The sequence below is a fragment of the Mesoplodon densirostris genome, chromosome 10 (assembly GCF_025265405.1).
Source record: "Mesoplodon densirostris isolate mMesDen1 chromosome 10, mMesDen1 primary haplotype, whole genome shotgun sequence".
Lineage (NCBI taxonomy): Eukaryota > Metazoa > Chordata > Mammalia > Artiodactyla > Ziphiidae > Mesoplodon > Mesoplodon densirostris.
This window is the reverse complement of record NC_082670.1, coordinates 71,343,409-71,359,901: the sequence shown is the minus strand read 5'-3', so window position 1 is coordinate 71,359,901 and position 16,493 is coordinate 71,343,409. Positions and strand designations below refer to the sequence as shown.

The window sequence follows — 16,493 nt, the reverse complement described above, 5'->3', positions numbered from 1 at the left end:
CATGTCAGGAACCTAGGTTGCTAGAACAAGCCTTGTACTGTTCCTTTGCATCTTTCAGTTGTGCAGAAGCTTCTGTCTTCAGCTTTGGGTCTTCAGTGGGATCAGTAGTATGAGATAATAAGTCTGGAAAGCTCCCCATTCCATACGTTAGCATTTTAGACAGTCTCATTTTAAGTGTTCTTTGGTTTTGTGTTCCTTTTTGAACCATTTCTCCTATCCTTCTACATGTGTGCTTTCTAGGTATGACCATGTTTGTATTCAGTTCTAACTGTGCTAGGCAGAGACTTACCTAATCCAGGTATGGCTTGCCTGAACTGACTAGTCACAGCACAGGTATTCCTTTCGATTCTTGTTAAAGAATAATCCCATACAAATTGTGAGCAGACACTGTTTCTGGTGAGAAGGATGGGGCGCCTTTGTTTCCCCTTTCTTTTTGGTGTTTTCTAGTTTTGGTTTCCCTATATCACTTTGGACCTGTGTTCTTAAAATTCTGTCCTCAAACCTCTTTACTTACACTGTTTTGAGCACAGTTGAAATAGACACTTTCAAAAGGATCTTTACTAAAAAAAAAAAAAAGAAAGTGTATATATATACACATATACATATACATATATATATATGTCTGGGGAGGCACAAGTTTCTAATCTTTAGAAATACAGTAAAAAAAAGGAAAGGGGTTCACTGGATTTTACTTAGCTTCTCTCTTTGTCCTAAATTAATTCTGTTCTGGCTGTTTCTTCATGGGCTGGCACATCTCAGGCATCCTGCCAAGTTTCCTTTCCTCCCTGTTTGCTCTCAGCCTGGTGTCCTCAGGAGGATGCCACTGTGTCCCTTGCTCCTGGATAGGACCAAGATGTCTAAACAAGAGGATAAACAAAATAGATACCTTTAAGCCTTTTCCCCCTTCTCCTTTTTTCAAACCCCCCAGATTGCTCTAGGCCTCTGCACGTATTTCTGGTTTCTAGGTGAGGGATGTCCCAGTCCCTGGTAGATTGGAAGGGCAGGCTCAGGTTGGCAGCCATACTTACCTCAAGAACGTTCCCTATATTTCCGTCTTCCTTAAAGGAGAGGTTTGTGAGCATCTGCTTGAAACAGTCCTTAGGGGTGAAGGAAGGAGGATTGTTCTCTTTCACCCTCATAAATATACCTAATCTATATCAGTACCTACGGTCTCATACGTAAAAGCACTAATTGACTTGAATTTCGGAAAGCATTAGGTTCCCTTGATTTTATATGCTTCAGAGAACAAACATGCTTTCATGTTAGTTTTCAGCTGTAGTTTTGGGTTTTTTTGTCCTTGAATTTGAGAGTATTTCAGTATCTTTTCCTGTTAGAGTCCGTATCAGCTTATTATTTCTGAAATAGTTAGAAATTAGTTTTCATAAAGTCCAGAGCTATGTAACGAGAGCTTTATGTGTTGTTCTTTTCTGTTAGAGTGACTTATCAGTCCATTGTGTTCTTTTCAGTTACGAATGATTTTGCTGTTTTTCCCTTGGATTGTATCGGAGAATAAAAAAACAAATGAAAGATACATTATTGCCAAAATTTTACTTAGCATTCCTGTCTTATCAAGTTTAAATTACTTTTAAAAGACTTTTAAAATACTAAGTAGGACTTCCTGGTAGTGCAGTGGTTAAGAATCCTCCTGACAATGCAGGGGACACGGGTTTGAGCCCTGGTCTGGGAAGATCCCACATGTTGCGGAGCCGCTAAGCCCCGTACGCCACAACTACTGAGGCTGCACTCTGGAGCCCGCGAGCCACAACGGTTGTGGCACACGGGCTCAGTAGTTGTGGATCGCGGGCTCTAGAGCGCAGGCTCAGTAGTTGTGGTGCATGGGCTTAGTGGCTCCACGGCATGTGGGATCTTCCCAGACCAGGTCTCAAACCCGTGTCCCCTGCATTGGAAGTGTGGAGTATTCCACTGGACTGCCAGGGACGTCCCAGAATTTCTACTTCTAACCAAGCTCCTTAGAGTGCATGCCTGCTGGTCTGCATTTTGAGTGTGTGTCTGTGCTTGCCCGACTGACAAACTTGGTGACCAGGTATTGTCTTTCTCTTGCTGTGAAGACAGTGCTTTCCTAGTTCTTAAAATAGTTTGGACCTCATTCACCACCATATCTGATTGCAATTTCTCTTTCTTTGCCAGGGCTTTTATTCATTGCCACTTTTTAGCTTTGCTGTGTTGTTGAATTAAAATAAACAAAACTACTTATATCTCCTAAATTTGGTTCAAGTTCTTTGATGTGGTTTATTCTTTATAATTGAGATTATCTGTATGTTTGCCTGATTTTTTTGCCCCTTGTTTCTCTTTTGTATCATTAATGAAAATGATCTAATCATCCTCCCTCATAGGATGATTCTTTTCTCCTTCCATATCTTGTTTAGTTTCTGTTGTTGTATTCTTATCCAGGTACATTTAAACATCTTTTTCTTTCATATATCAACTCTTTTTTGAGTCAAAACACAGAATTTTGCATTCTTTTTATTTCTCTGCTTCAGAATTTTATCCTTTGGTCAACATACTTCTCTGTAAAGGCACGTTAACTCTTTGTTCTGGGTTTGGTAGCCCTAAGTTAGAAGTCTGTAAACTTTTTTGATTTACAATCCTAATAGTAAAAAAAGAGAAAGACCTTGTCCTGTCATAAACATTTTTCATATGTTGTGTACTTACTCTACTGTACACATCTGTTATATAATCATATACATATATTCATTTATTCAGCTGTTTTTATTGTGTGGCTACCACATGCCAGACACTGCTCCAGGCAGTTTGGATAATATATAGTGAAAGAACAAAGAGCCTTTCCTTCATGGAGCTGACACCATAATAATAATAAACCACAGACATCAATAAATAAAATATATAACATGTCAGAAGGGGATAAGTGCCATGAAAAAAAGAAAAAGTAGAGCAGATTAAGGGGGATGGAGCATCCAGGCGGGTTTGCAGTTTAAACTTAGGGAGGTTAGGGTAGACCTAATTGAGAGAGACATTTGGGCACAGGCTTTTTTTTTTTTTTTTTGGCTGCATTGGGTCTTCATTGCTGTGCACGGGCTTTCTCTAGTGGTGAGCGGGGGTACTCTTCACTGCGGTGCGCAGGCTTTTCATTGCAGTGGCTTCTCTTGTTGTGGAGCACGGGCTCTAGGCGTGCAGGCTTCAGTAGTTGTGGCACGTAGGCTCAGCAGTTGTGGCTTGCAGGCTCTAGAGCGCAGGCTCAGTAGTTGTGGTGCACGGGCTTAATTGCTTCACAGCATGTGGGATCTTCCCAGACCAGGGCTCGAACCCCTGTCGCCTGCATTGGTAGGTAGATTTTTAACCACTGCACTACCAGGGAAGTCCTGAGCCAAGATTTTTGAAGGAGGTGAGGGAGTTAGCCACTTGGATATCTGGGGGAAGAATGGTCCAGACAGAAGGAATGGCTGGTGCAAAGACCCTAAAGTAGGAATATTCCTGTGTGTCTAGCCAGTATGACTCAGAGTGAGGTAATAAGCAAAGGGGAAAGGGGTAGGAATCAGATAAGAGAGAAAATGGGGGTGGGGAGGAATGCAGATCTTACAGGTTATGGCAAGGTGTTGGGTGAGATGGGAGCCATTGCAGGATTTTGAACAGAGAAGTCACATGCTCTGACTGTCAGTTTAACAGAGCCACTGACTGCTGTGTTGAGAACAGATTGCAGGAAGGCCATGATAGAAGCTGGATACCAATTGGTGATCGCACCAGGTGGTAGCATTAGAGATGGTAAGAAGTAGTTGGATCTGGATTTGTTCTGAAGATAGACTCAGTAGGATTACATGATACCCTACTGATATCATGGGGTTTGAGAGAAAAAGAGGAATCAAGAATGCCTGTCAGGATTTTTGTGAGAACAGCTGTGAAAATGGAGCTGGGGATGGGTAAGACTGCAGGTGGAGAGGTTTTTTGGGGGCGGGGGGAAATGAATTCTGTCGGCAATGTTAAATTTAAACTTCCTAGATCAAATAGGCAGTTGGATATATGAATTTGGTGTTCAAGAAAGAGAACTGAACTGAAAGTGTAGCTAGACAAAAGAGGACCAAGGACTGAGCCCCAAGGTCTCCAGCGTTAGGCTGGGAAGAAGAGAAAGAACCAGCAAAGTAGATTGAGTAACAGGAAGATGAGGGGAGTGTGGTGCTTGGAGGCCTAGTGAAGAAAACAGATCGAGGAGTTCTAATATTTTTTTCCCATTTCCAGGGGACTGTGATGGTATTCATACTCCACTTTGGGAACCATTGCTAGTATGTTCTTCTCCTGTCATGTACTGTGTATTGACATCAGGCTTTTAGCACTATGAAGGCTTTTTGTTTTATTTAATGAAATGTAAGTTCAGGGAATAATACAATACTAGTGTACTGGGCACATAGATTTAAAAATGTTAACATTTTACCATATTTGTTTCAGACTTTTTAAAAAGAAATTAAAAATTATTAAAAGAGCTGAAGTTCCCTTTTCTTCCTAGATACCAGTCCCCTCCTTTCCTTTCCTCCTGTAAAGTTGATGCACATTCTTCCATTCCATATCATTGTTGTTATTAATACATAAGTGTGTCCATAAATTCATGTATAATACTGTTTTATGTATTAAAAATTTACAATGATGGCATACTAGAAAGATTTCCAAACATGCTTTTCCAATTTGTTTTGAAATGTATTCATGTTGACATATGTAGATTATTAATTCAGTACTATACAGTTTATGAATATACCCGTTCATTTATCCATTTGCCCATTGATGAACATTTAAATCGTTTCCCATTTTTCTGTTACAACAATGCTGCAGTGAACATCCTTGAACCTGCCATCTTGGGTACATGCTGGGTTGTGGAGAGTACAGATCTTTGGTTTTGTGTTGTCATCATCAGAATAGGAGAGGAGCCATTTCTCCCTGGTTTGCCAGTGCTTGGTATGTTCACACTTTGTATTTTTTGCTGATCTTACAGAATTGAAATGGTTTCCTGTTTAAATTTGCATTTCTCTGGTACTTGTGAAGGGGGGCATCTTATCACATGTTTATTAGCCATCTGAGTGTTTTCTTTTTTCCATTTTCTTTTTTTTTCCCACTTTTATTTATAGTTCTTCATATATTGTTTACTAATATTGCTAATTATAAATATTGCAAATATCATTTCTTTGACTTTTATCTTCACTTTTGATTCTCTTATACAAAAAATAATTTTATTGTGGCTGGTGGTAGGAAGGGGGATTGCAAGTGGGTATGAGGGATCTTTTGGAGTGATAGAAATATTTTAAAATTGGGTTGTGGGAATTGTACAACTCTGTAAATTTACTAAAAATAATTGCATTGTACACTTAAGTGAATTTTATGGTTTGTAGATTATACTTCAATAAAAGCTGTTAAAATTAAAAAAATATTTAATGGCGTCTTATTCATCAGTGTTTCCTATTGTGGTTTGTGTGTTTTATGTCTTACGGAATTTTACCTAATCTATTGTCAAAACACATTTAAATTTTGTATTTATTGCCTTCAAGTTTTATTTTGCCCATTTATATGTTGGGAATTTATTTTGCATTATTGTTGGAGGTAGGGATAGAATTTTATCTATATGTAGCCTGTTTATGACATAGATCATCTTTTTCAGTTGAATAATGGGTATTTAAATATTTAATATTATTTTAATTAAATATTACTTCAGGCGCGCACACACACACACTCCCATGTCTGTTCCTAAGATCTGTTTGCAAAATATACTCTTTCTTTTTTTTTTTTAGCTAATTGGGCCTCTCACTGTTGTGGCCTCTCCCGTTGCGGAGCACAGGCTCCGGACGCGCAGGCTCAGCGGCCATGGCTCACGGGCCCAGCCGCTCCGTGGCATGTGGGATCCTCCCGGACCGGGGCACGAACCCGTGTCCCCTTCATCGGCAGGCGGACTCTCAACCACTGCGCCACCAGGGAAGCCCTATACTCTTTCTTAATTGCTATAATTTCATAAAGAGCTTTGCTATTAGGGAAGGCAAGTCATCTTTCATTACTCTTTTTTTTTAAGTTTTTTAAAATAAGTTTCTACGTTCTTTTTTTTAATATTTATTTATTTAATTTATTTTTTTGGCTGCCTCGGGTCTTAGTTGCGACACCAGGATCTTTCATTGAGGGCTCATGGGCTCTTCGTTGTGGCTCTGGGCTTTCCTCTAGTTGTGGTGTGCAGGTTTACTCTTTAGTTGTGGCACGTGGGCTCTCTCGTTGAGGCACGTGAGCTCAGTAGTTGTGGCGCACGGGCTTAGTTGCCCTGTGGCATGTGGGATCTTAGTTCCCCCACCAGGGATTGAACCTGTGTCCCCTGCATTGGAAGGCGGATTCTTTACCACTGGACTACCAGGGAAGTCCCTTTCATTACTCTTTGACATTGCTGTCTAGCTACATTACTTGGTCTTTACTCCTCCATATGAATATAAAGTCAGCTTGTCAAGTTTGTCAGAAAACTCTCTTGGAATTTTTATTGAAATTGCATTACATTTCAATATCGAGCCCTCCAAACATGAATATGGTGTATTTATGTCTTCTTTTAGATCCTTCAGTAAAGTTTTATTTATTTGTCATAATTTTTAAAGATTCATATGTACTTTATATAGTTTTGGTTGCTGTTGTAAATGGGATATATTTAAACAGTTTTCATTTTCTAATTGTTTTTTGCTAGTGTAGGAGAGTACTATTGATTTTTTTTTCCTTTTTATTAAGTCCTGACTTACAGTAAAGCTATACACAGCTCAGTGGATATGTATAGTACTCATCTTTGTCACCTCTACCTTTGTGCCCCTTCTCAGTTAGTATTTTCCCAGAGAAACCACTGTTGTGGTCTTCATCATTTTGAATTTCATATAAATAGAATCACACCACATGGCCTCTTTTGTGTCTAGATTCTTTCTTGCTACATCACACCCGTGAGATTCATCTGTGTTGTGTTTGGCAGTAGTTGGTTCTTTTTCATTTTTCTGTAGTATTCCACTGTATTAATATACCACAATTCACCCATTTTAATTTTTTTACAGAAGTAAATATCCCATTTATTAATTTATAAGCCATAATAACACCTGATAGTCATTTTACCTCACCAACAGCTTTTGCTTTGAAAAAGGAAAACAAATTAATATATAAATTTCAGCAATATCAGAAACTTTGTTTTACTTGAATTAGAACATAATTCATTTCGGAGTTCAATTATATGTTCAAGGAGTTGGTAACTATAACCAGAAAGTCAACCTAACTATTGTTAACTAGTGTCTTTAAAGTGCAAATTTATTTCCATTTTTTGCTGTTCACCAGTGGAAAAAATTCAATTTCAGAATCTCAGCAAGTTCTTCTTAAAAATAGCCGCCTTCCCATTTTATGCAGTGAAATGTGGAACCAAAGTTTTTTAAAGAAAATGAAGGACAAGCAAATATAGACTTCTTTAGCTGGTGGTATACAAATTCATAGGCAGAGCAGTGAGACTCCATGACCTCTGGGGGAGCAGTCCGTTCATAAGCTGACAAAATTTTAACCATTTTAATATAAACTTCCAATGATCTAAAATAACTGATTCAAACAAACTACATTATTTCCTCTCTGAACATCAGTCACCAGGATATATGGAGGGAATTGCTGCTACTTAAGCCCCCCTTTACTCCAGCATCCACATTTGTGAAGAATGTCTGCTGCTCCTTTTCCTCAAGTATTTAGACCTCTGCTCTGCTCCTGAGCCTGGTGACAGTGTTGAATAAAATGCAGCTATTACTGAAAAACCCACAAGCTAAGCCAGTGGTCCTTTCATTTGGGCACAGTTTTTTTTTTTTTTTAATAAATTTATTTATTTATTTATTTATTTATTTATTTATGGCTGCATTGGGTCTTCGTTGCTGCACGTGGGCTTTCTCTAGTTGTGGCGAGTGGGGGCTACTCTTCGTCGCGGTGTGCGGGCTTCTCATTGTGGTGGCTTCTCTTGTGCAACACGGGCTCTAGGCACGCAGGCTTAGTTGCTCTGTGGCATGTGGGATCTTCCCGGACCAGGGCTCGAACCCATGTCCCCTGCATTGGCAGGTGGATTCTTAACCACTGTGCCACCAGGGAAGTCCTGGGTCATATAATTTTAATCACCACATTATTTTGCCAAACATTCCAAAGCCTAGCTTGGTGCTATACTTTTCCTACCCCCGCCCCCCAGAACCTGATTCAGACCCCAGTGCAAACAACCCAGTAAGAATAGACATGGTAGTCAGAACACAGTGGTCTTGTCTACTCTAATGCATAATATTAAATGATATTCTTGATTAATTTCCATTATTCAAGGTTGTGTTAATCAGAGAGGAGCTTTACTACTAAATACTGAAATGTATCATGTTTCCACAATGGGAATTTTCTTATTTTTAAATATTTTAAAGTAAAATAATTTTCAATACAATACACACAATGCTACAAACTATTTCCATAGAAAAGGGCAGTTTCCTTTTCACAAAAACAAGATTTCCTCACCAAATATTCTATCAAGTCATGGCAGAAATGGTGAAGTCTCATCAGAAAAAGAGTGAACAGGTACTCTGGCAGCAGAGCTTAAAACACTGATTGTGATTTCTGCTCTAGACTGAATGTTTGTGTCCCTCACAAATTCATATGTTGAAACCTAATTTCCAATGTGATGGTGTTTGGAAGTGGGACCTTTGGGGCTGATTAGGTCATAAGGGTGGAGCCCTCATGAATGGAATTAGTGCCCTTATAAAAGAGGCCCCAGAGAGCCCTTTCATCCCTTCTACCATGTGAGGACACAGTTACTCATCGAACATCAAACCTGCCATTGCCTTGGTGTTGAACTTCCTAGCCTCTGGAACAGTGAGAAACAAATTTCTGTTGTTTATAGGCCACCTAGTCTATGGTATTCGATTACAGTAGCCCAGATGGATTAAGACAGTTTCCTAAGGATTCTTCTCAAAACCCTAAGAATGTAACTCCTTGTAATTACTTCCTTTCAGTACTCCTTAATGCCCCCAAAATGAGAAATGCCCTATTTCTGCCAAGGACAAAAAGGTGTAGAGAGGAAGGAGAATAGTACACTTCCCTTCAACTCTGAATCCGGGCAAATGCCACTTCAGATTTTCATGTCAAAGAATTAGGCTGTAGGAATTAAATACTAATTATAATTGCTTTTCACTTCTGCATGTTTGTCAGTCACAGCAAAGGACCATTGGGATGACTGGGGAAAGTGGGAGCCTCTTTGCGTCCTGGAGATGCTTTTATTAAATGCCAGCTTTCTGCTGGTCTTAGAAACTGGGATGGCAACTCACAAGTTCCTCCACACTGTATGGTTACTGGGTCTGTCTGAGTAGTGGAATTAAAGTAGCTATTTTGTGGGACTTCCCTGGTCTGAGTAGTGGAATTAAAGTGGCTATTTTGTGGGACTTCCCTGGGACTTCCAGTGGTTAAGACACCACGCTTCCACTGCAGGGGGCACGGGTTCTATCCCTGGTTGGGGAACTAAGATCCCACATGCCATGCAGCGTGGCCAAAAAATAGGGGGAAAAAAGTGGCTAATTTGTAATTTTCAAGCACTATTCTTCGTTCCTTTCCTTGACACCCAGGAAACCAATGCTTGCCAGCATAGAGGTCTGTATCTGTAGGAATTCCACCTTTCCAGAGAAAAATCTTTATGTTACCTGGGAAGTAGACAAGACAGGTAACTTGGAAACGTATTTACATGGGAACACATCTACACAGAAAAGTGAAACTTGGCCATGATTTCTGTAGTGATGCAGGTCTAAGATGCCACATAGGGAAAAAGAGTACCATTTAAAAGGTTTTCCCCAGGGAAAACCTTTGGAGTTTTGTTTACAAAACCAAACCAAACCAAAAACATATTCTGGTAGGGAGCTTTTTTTGGTTTGTTTTTAGTTTAAAAACTAACAGTGAAACTCATGGCAGTGAAACCAGAGTCCCTCATGATTGCTGTTATGTGATATTTTTGATACTTTGTAGCTTTTAAAGAATTCACAAGTTTTTCTTTTTTATATATTTTTATTTTTATATATTTTCTTTATTTCAAAAAAATTTTTAATATTTTATTTATTTTTGGCTGTGTTGGGTCTTTGTTGCTGCGTGCGGACTTTCTCTAGTTGTGGCGAGCGGGGGCTATCCTGTTGTGGTGCGCAGGCTTTTCATTGCAGTGGCTTCTCTTGTTGTGGAGCACAGGCTCTAGGTGCACGGACTCAGTAGTTGTGGCTCGTGGGCTCTAGAGCTCAGGCTCAGAGTTGTGGTGCACGGCTCAGTGGCTCCGCGGCATGTGGGATCTTCTTCCTGGACCACAGCTTGAAGCCGTGTCCCCTGCATTGGCAGGTGGATTCTTAACCACTGCCCCACGAAGGAAGTCCCTTCTTTATTTTTTTGGCTGCGTCAGGTCTTATTACAGCGTGTGGGATCTTTTCGTTGCAGCACGCGGGCTTCTCTTCAGTTGTGGCACGTCGGCTTCTCTCTAGTTGTGGCGTGTGGGTTTTCTCTCTCTAGTTGTGGCGCGTGGGTTTCAGAGCGCCTGGGCTCTGTAGTTTGCGGCACGCAGGCTCTCTGGTTGAGGTGCGCGAACCCAGTAGTTGTGGTGCATGGGCTTAGTTCCCCCGTGGCATGTGGGTGGGACCTTAGTTCCCCAACCAGGGGTTGAACCCACGTGCCCTGCGTTGGAAAGCGTATTGTTTACCACTGGACCACCAGGGAAGTCCCCACAAGTTTTTCTTTATGTTAGTAGTTTCTTTTTTTTTTTTTTTTTTCATTTTACAAATTTAATCAGTTATACATATACATATGTTCCCATATCCCCTCCCTTTTGCGTCTCCCTCCCACCCTCCCTATCCCACCCCTCCAGGCGGTCACAAAGAACCGAGCTGATCTCCCTGTGCTATGCGGCTGCTTCCCACTAGCTATCTACCTTACATTTGGTAGTGTATATATGTCCATGCCGCTCTTTCACTTTGTCACAGCTTACCCTTCCCCCTCCCCATATCCTCAAGTCCATGCTCTAGTAGGTCTGTGTCTTTATTCCTGTCTTACCCCTATGTTCTTGATGACATTTTTTTCTTAAATTCCATATATATGTGTCAGCATACAGTATTTGTCTTTCTCTTTCTGACTTACTTCACTCTGTATGACAGACTCTAGGTCCATCCACCTCATTACAAATAGCTCAATTTCATTTCTTTTTATGGCTGAGTAATATTCCATTGTATATATGTGCCACATCTTCTTTATCCATTCATCCGATGATGGACACTTAGGTTGTTTCCATCTCCGGGCTATTGTAAATAGGGCTGCTATGAACATTTTGGTACATGTCTCTTTTTGAATTATGGTTTTCTCAGGGTATATGCCCAGTAGTGGGATTGCTGGGTCATATGGTAGTTCTATTTGTAGTTTTTTAAGGAACCTCCATACTGTTCTCCATAGTGGCTGTACCAATTCACATTCCCACCAGCAGTGCAAGAGTGTTCCCTTTTTTCCACACCCTCTCCAGCATTTATTGTTTCTAGATTTTTTGATGATGGCCATTCTGACTGGTGTGAGATGATATCTCATTGTAGTTTTGATTTGCATTTCTCTAATGAGTAAAGATGGTGAGCATCCTTTCATGTGTTTGTTGGCTGTCTGTATATCTTCTGTGGAGAAATGTCTATTTAGGTCTTCTGCCCATTTTTGGATTGGGTTGTTTGTTTTTTTGCTATTGAGCTGCATGAGCTGCTTATAAATTTTGGAGATTAATCCTTTGTCAGTTGCTTCATTTGCAAATATTTTCTCCCATTCTGAGGGTTGTCTTTTGGTCTTGTTTATGGTTTCCTTTGCTGTGCAAAAGCTTTTAAGTTTCATTAGGTCCCATGTGTTTATTTTTGTCTTTATTTCCATTTCTCTAGGAGGTGGGTCAAAAAGGATCTTGCTGTGATTTATGTCATAGAGTGTTCTGCCTATGTTTTCCTCTAGGAGTTTGATAGTGTCTGGCCTTACATTTAGGTCTTTAATCCATTTTGAGCTTATTTTTGTGTATGGTGTTAGGGAGTGATCTAATCTCATACTTTTACATGTCCCTGTCCAGTTTTCCCAGCACCACTTATTGAAGAGACTGTCCTTTCTCCACTGTACATTCCTGCCTCCTTTATCAAAGATAAGGTGACCATATGTCCGTGGGTTTATCTCTGGGCTTTCTATCCTGTTCCATTGATCTATATTTCTGTTTTTCTGCCAGTACCATACTGTCTTGATTACTGTAGCTTTGTAGTATAGTCTGAAGTCAGGGAGCCTGATTCCTCCAGCTCCATTTTTCGTTCTCAAGATTGCTTTGGCTATTCGGGGTCTTTTGTGTTTCCATACAAATTGTGAAATTTTTTGTTCTAGTTCTGTGAAAAATGCCATTGGTAGTTTGATAGGGATTGCATTGAATCTGTAGATTGCTTTGGGTAGTAGAGTCATTTTCACAATGTTGATTCTTCCAATCCAAGAACATGGTACATCTCTCCATCTATTTGTATCATCTTTAATTTCTTTCATCAGTGTCTTATAATTTTCTGCATACAGGTCTTTTGTCTCCTTAGGTAGGTTTATTCCTAGATATTTTATTCGTTTTCTTGCAATGGTAAATGGGAGTGTTTCCTTGATTTCACTTTCAGATTTTTCATCATTAGTATATAGGAATGCCAGGGATTTCTGTGCATTAATTTTGTATCCTGCAACTTTACCAAATTCATTGATTAGCTCTAGTAGTTTTCTGGTAGCATCTTTAGGATTCTCTATGTATAGTATCATGTCATCTGCAAACAGTGACAGCTTTACTTCTTCTTTTCCCATTTGGATTCCTTTTATTTCCTTTTCTTCTCTGATTGCTGTGGCTAAAACTTCCAAAACTATGTTGAATAAGAGTGGTGAGAGTGGGCAACCTTGTCTTGTTCCTGATCTTAGTGGAAATGGTTTCAGTTTTTCACCATTGAGGACGATGCTGGCTGTGGGTTTGTCATATATGGCCTTTATTATGTTGAGGAAAGTTCCCTCTATGCCTACTTTCTGCAGGGTTTTTATCATAAATGGGTGTTGAATTTTGTCAAAAGCTTTCTCTGCATCTATTGAGATGATCATATGGTTTTTCTCCTTCAACTTGTTAATATGGTGTATCACATTGATTGATTTGCGTATATTGAAGAATCCTTGCATTCCTGGAATAAACCCCACTTGATCATGGTGTATGATCCTTTTAATGTGCTGTTGGATTCTGTTTGCTAGTATTTTGTTGAGGATTTTTGCATCTATGTTCATCAGTGATATTGGCCTGTAGTTTTCTTTCTTTGTGACATCCTTGTCTGGTTTTGGTATCAAGGTGATGGTGGCCTCGTAGAATGAGTTTGGGAGTGTTCCTCCCTCTGCTATATTTTGGAAGAGTTTCAGAAGGATAGGTGTTAGCTCTTCTCTAAATGCTTGATAGAATTCGCCTGTGAAGCCATCTGGTCCTGGGCTTTTGTTTGTTGGAAGATTTTTTTATCACAGTTTCAATTTCAGTGCTTGTGATTGGTCTGTTCATATTTTCTATTTCTTCCTGATTCAGTCTTGGCAGGTTGTGCATTTCTAAGAATTGGTCCATTTCTTCCAGGTTGTCCATTTTATTGGCATAGAGTTGCTTATAGTAATCTCTCATGATCTTTTGTATTTCTGCAGTGTTAGTTGTTACTTCTCCTTTTTCATTTCTAATTCTATTGATTTGAGTCTTCTCCCTTTTTTTCTTGATGAGTCTGGCTAATGGTTTATCAATTTTGTTTATCTTCTCAAAGAACCAGCTTTTAGTTTTATTGATCTTTGCTATCGTTTCCTTCATTTCTTTTTCATTTATTTCTGATCTGATTTTTATGATTTCTTTCCTTCTGCTAACTTTGGGATGTTTTTGTTCTTCTTTCTCTATTTGCTTTAGGTGCAGGGTTAGGTTGTTTATTCGAGATATTTCCTGTTTCTTAAGGTGGGATTGTATTGCTATAAACTTCCCTCTTAGAACTGCTTTTGCTGCATCCCATAGGTTTTGGGTCGTCGTGTCTCCATTGTCATTTGTTTCTAGGTATTTTTTAATTTCCTCTTTGATTTCTTCAGTGATCACTTCGTTATTGAGTAGTGTATTGTTTAGCCTCCATGTGTTTGTATGTTTTACAGCTCTTTTCCTGTAATTGATATCTAGTCTCATAGCATTGTGGTCGGAAAAGATACTTGATACAATTTCAATTTTCTTAAATTTACCAAGGCTTGATTTGTGACCCAAGATATGATCTATCCTGGAGAATGTTCCATGAGCACTTGAGAAAAATGTGTATTCTGTTGTTTTTGGATGGAATGTCCTATAAATATCAATTAAGTCCATCTTGTTTAATGTATCATTTAAAGCTTGTGTTTCCTTATTTATTTTCATTTTGGATGACCTGTCCATTGGTGAAAGTGGGGTGTTAAAGTCCCCTACTATGATTGTGTTACTGTCGATTTCTCCTTTTATGGCTGTTAATATTTCCCTTATGTATTGAGGTGCTCCTATGTTTGGTGCATAAATATTTACAATTGTTATATCTTCTTCTTGGATTGATCCCTTGATCATTATGTAGTGTCCTTCTTTGTCTCTTCTAGTAGTCTTTATTTTAAAGTCTATTTTGTCTGATATGAGAATTGCTACTCCAGCTTTCTTTTGGTTTCCATTTGCATGGAATGTCTTTTTCCATCCCCTTACTTTCAGTCTGTATGTATCTCTAGGTCTGAAGTGGGTCTCTTGTAGACAGCATATATATGGGTCTTGTTTTTGTATCCATTCAGCCAGTCTGTGTCTTTTGGTGGGAGCATTTAGTCCATTTACATTTAAGGTAATTATTGATATGTATGTTCCTATTCCCATTTTCTTAATTGTTTTGGGTTCGTTATTGTAGTTCTTTTCCTTCTGTTGTGTTTCTTGCCTAGAGAAGTTCCTTTAGCATTTGTTGTAAAGCTGGTTTGGTGGTGCTGAACTCTCTCAGCTTTTGCTTGTCTGTAAAGGTTTTAATTTCTCCATCAAATCTGAATGAGATCCTTGCTGGGTAGAGTAATCTTGGTTGCAGGTTTTTCTCCTTCATCACTTTAAGTATGTCCTGCCACTCCCTTCTGGCTTGTAGAGTTTCTGCTGAGAGATCAGCTGTTATCCTGATGGGGATTCCCTTGTGTGTTATTTGTTGTTTTTGCCTTGCTGCTTTTAATATGATTTCTTTGTGTTTAATTTTTGACAGTTTGATTAATATGTGTCTTGGTGTATTTCTCCTTGGATTTATTCTGTATGGGACTCTCTGTGCCTCCTGGACTTGATTAACTATTTCCTTTCCCATATTAGGGAAGTTTTCAACTATAATCTCTTCAAATATTTTCTCAGTCCCTTTCTTTTTCTCTTCTTCTTCTGGAACCCCTATAATTCGAATGTTGGTGCGTTTAATGTTGTCCCAGAGGTCTCTGAGACTGTCCTCTGTTCTTTTCATTCTTTTTTCTTTATTTTGCTGTGCAGCAGTTATTTCCACTATTTTATCTTCCACCTCACTTATCCGTTCTTCTGCCTCAGTTATTCTGCTATTGATCCCATCTAGAGTATTTTTTATTTCATTTATTGTGTTTTTAATCGATGCTTGATTCGTCTTTAGTTCTTCTAGGTCCTTGTTAACTGTTTCTTGCATTTTGTCTATTCTATTTCCAAGATTTTGGATCATCTTTACCATCATTATTCTGAATTCTTTTTCAGATAGACTGCCTATTACCTCTTCATTTGTTAGGTCTGGTGGGTTTTTATCTTGCTCCTTCTCCTGCTGTGTGTTTTTCTGTCTTCTCATTTTGCTTATGTTACTGTGTTTGGGGTCTCCTCTTTGCAGGCTGCAGGTTCGTAGTTCCCGTTGTTTTTGGTGTCTGTCCCCAGTGGCTAAGGTTGGTTTAGTGGGTTGTGTAGGCTTCTTGGTGGAGGGGACTACTGCCTGTGTTCTGGTGGATGAGGCTGGATCTTGTCTTTCTGGTGGGCAGGTCCACGTCTGGTGGTGTGTTTTGGGGTGTTTGCGGACTTTTTATGATTTGAGGCAGCCTCTCTGCTAATGGGTGGTGTTGTGTTCCTGTCTTGCTAGTTGTTTGGCATAGGGTGTCCAGCACTGTAGCTTGCTGGTCGTTGAGTGAAGCTGGGTGCTGGTGTTGAGATGGAGATCTCTGGAATATTTTCGCCGTTTGATATTATGTGGAGCTGGGAGGTCTCTTGTGGACCAGTGTTCTGAAGTTCGCTCTCCCACCTCAGAGGCACAGCACTGACTCCTGGCTCCTCAATTTGGGATGATTTGTTGTCTATTCATGTATTCCACAGATGCAGGGTACATGAAGTTGATTGTGGAGCTTTAATCCGCTGCTTCTGAGGCTGCTGGGAGAGGTTTCCCTTTCTCTTCTTTGTTCTCACAGCTCCTGGGTCTCAGCTTTGGATTTGGCCCCGCCTCTGCGTGTAGGTCGCCGGA

At 39.6% G+C, this 16,493-nt stretch overlaps 1 protein-coding gene across 9 annotated transcripts in view; it reads left to right on the top strand.

Annotated features, from left to right (window-relative positions):
* The window catches only part of IP6K1 (inositol hexakisphosphate kinase 1), an 81,697-nt gene that overhangs the window by 39,083 nt on the left and 26,121 nt on the right, over window positions 1–16,493 (top strand). Inside the window, exon 2 of one of the 9 annotated variants that reach the window (XM_060109837.1) lies at window positions 4,798–4,920. The exons of the other annotated variants lie outside the window; for them this stretch is intronic. The gene's annotated coding sequence lies outside the window, so the exon portion shown is untranslated. The remainder of the gene's footprint in view (window positions 1–4,797; window positions 4,921–16,493) is intronic. 9 annotated transcript variants of the gene reach the window in all.